This window comes from Schistocerca americana, unplaced genomic scaffold, assembly GCF_021461395.2.
Source record: "Schistocerca americana isolate TAMUIC-IGC-003095 unplaced genomic scaffold, iqSchAmer2.1 HiC_scaffold_177, whole genome shotgun sequence".
Lineage (NCBI taxonomy): Eukaryota > Metazoa > Arthropoda > Insecta > Orthoptera > Acrididae > Schistocerca > Schistocerca americana.
In genome coordinates this window covers 216,422-218,921 of record NW_025725864.1, presented here as the reverse complement: position 1 = coordinate 218,921, position 2,500 = coordinate 216,422, and the positions used below count along the sequence as shown (strand labels likewise).

The window sequence follows — 2,500 nt, the reverse complement described above, 5'->3', positions numbered from 1 at the left end:
GAGAGTGATGCGCAATACATGGGCCTAGCCCTCTTAGCCTCTCCTCTCCTGCGGTCTTCTCCCCTTCTCGTGGGCCCGCTGATTTCGCAGAGTGGAAGACCGCACCAGCCCCCCCTCGCACTATCCCTTTTTTAGTTGGGGGCAGTAAGCAGAGAATAAGTGGTGGCCCTTCCGCTGAAGGTGCCACCCCAACTCCCCCAGCACCTAGCCGGCCAACCGGCCGTGCCGAAAATCTTGTAACTTTTGCAGCTATGTATACCTGTAGTGAGTGCCACCGCAGCTTTACAACCAAGAACGGTCTCGGGGTCCATCGCCGCCGCCAACATCTTGCGGCCGCCAACGCGGAGATCGTCACGGAGAGGCATCGCGCGAGGTGGACGGAGGAAGAAGTCCTGTCGCTCGCCAAGGCAGAGGCCGAACTGTTCCTCGAGAGGGACGCCCGGTTCTTCTTTGTAAATCAAGAGCTCATCAGGATGTTCCCCGACCGAACGCTTGAGGCAATCAAGTGCCGACGGCGGCAAGCTGCCCACAAGCAGCTTGTCCGCCAATTCATGGAGGCGCTTGAGATCGGTCGGGGGGAAGAGCCGGCGTCCCGCCGGGGAGCGGCGAGCCCGCTGCCTGACGCGGGCGAGGCCGCTGCGCCGCCCGTCGACGCAGCCGAGGACTTCGCGGCCGACACCACCGGGCCGCCGCCGGAGGGGCCGACTGACGCCGCCATCTGGGAGCATCTGGCGGGGTTACCCGCTTCCGCCCAGCGTTTCTCTGCCCTGGATCGTGTCATCGGTCTGGGGCGGGGCACGCCGCCCGATGTCATCCTGGGCATGCTCCCGGATGCCCTTGCGTCGGTCGGGTCCAGAGGGGAGAGATCGATCACCAGGACACAGCGGCCGCGCCAACCATCGAAGCGGCCGCCTGCCGCGCCGCCGACGCAGAAGCGCAAGCGGCGCCGCTGGGAGTACGCGAGAACGCAGGATGCCTTCCGACGGTCGCGTGCGCGTTGCGTGCGCGGCCTCTTGGATGGCACCCTGCTCCAGCCGCCACCTGCCATCCCTGGTCTGCTGGACTTCTGGGCGGACCTCTTCACCAAGAAGCCCATCTCCACCGCGGGCTTCATTCGTGACCGCCTCCTCCCGCACTCAGAGCCTGTCGCTCTCGAGTGCATATGGGGGCCGGTCACACATGAGGAGGTCGCCGCCGCGTTGCCGCCCAGGGGATCAGCAGCCGGGCCGGACGGCCTTACCCCAGCGGAGTTGCGGCGTCTGCCGCACGAAGTCCTGGTGAAAGTGATGAATCTCTTCCTTCTGGCCCGCGCCCTTCCGGAACGCCTGCTTCGCGCGCGGACGTCCCTTCTCCCGAAAACGGCTGCACCAACATCCCCCGCTGACTTTCGCCCCATTACGGTCTGCTCGGTGTTGGCGCGGACCTTTCACAAGGTTCTCGCGTCACGCCTGATGCGCGCTTGTGCTGTGGACGAACGTCAGCGGGCATTCATCCCTCGGGATGGGATGTTGGAAAATACCTTCATCTTGGACACTGCTCTCACCGACGCAGTTCGCTCCTGCCGCTCTGTCTTTGTGGCATCGATCGACGTATCTAAGGCATTCGATTCGGTAGATCATGCTGCCCTTCGCCCCGTGCTGAAGGCGCATGGCCTGCCGGATTGCTTTGTCGAGTATGTCGAGCGGTGCTACGAGGGCAGCGCGACAGTGATAGCGGACGGCGCCGGCGTGGGCGTGTCTGTGCAGCCAGCACGGGGCGTTCGCCAGGGCGATCCCCTCTCCCCCCTCCTGTTCAACTTTGCGGTGGACTACGTTTTAGGCCAACTGCCCTCCCACATCGGAGCTCGGATCCTCGGTCGCAGAGTCAACGCTGCGGCCTTTGCAGATGACGTCTTGCTGTTTGCAGCGACCCCGAGGGGCTTGCAGTCCCTCATCGACGCAGCTACCGCAGCCCTCGCCCACCTGGGGCTGCAGATCAACGCCCGGAAGTGTTTCACCCTCGCCTTAGTCGCGTCAGGGCGCGAGAAGAAGGTGAAGGTGGACAGCAATGTCACCTTCACAGCAGGCAATACCACCATGCCTGCCCTGCGTGTGGGTGAAACCTTCCGGTACCTGGGGCTGCAATTTTCCACGGCGGGTCGCTGTGTCTTCAATCCACGTAGCCACCTGGTGGAGCAGCTTGACGTCATCTCCCGAGCTCCGCTGAAGCCGCAACAGCGCCTCCACGCTCTCACCAACGTACTTCTCCCTGGCCTGTACCACGGGCTGGCCCTCAGCCGCACCCGGGTGGGTGCATTGAAGTCGGCCGACGTTACCATCCGGGCCGCCGTCAGGAGATGGTTCCGCCTTCCGGCGGACACCCCCCTGGGATACTTCCACGCTCCTGTTGCCCAGGGGGGCCTCGGCATTCCATCTTGCCGATGGATGGGTCCGACCCTCCGTCGGTCCCGTCTCCTGGCGCTGAAGAAGATAGGGCCAGCCTGCGACGGTGTAGGCATGGA

The 2,500-nt window shown here is 64.3% G+C and overlaps 1 pseudogene; it reads left to right on the top strand.

The window, feature by feature from the left end:
• LOC124571605 overlaps window positions 1–2,500 on the top strand; it is a 7,851-nt pseudogene that overhangs the window by 2,907 nt on the left and 2,444 nt on the right.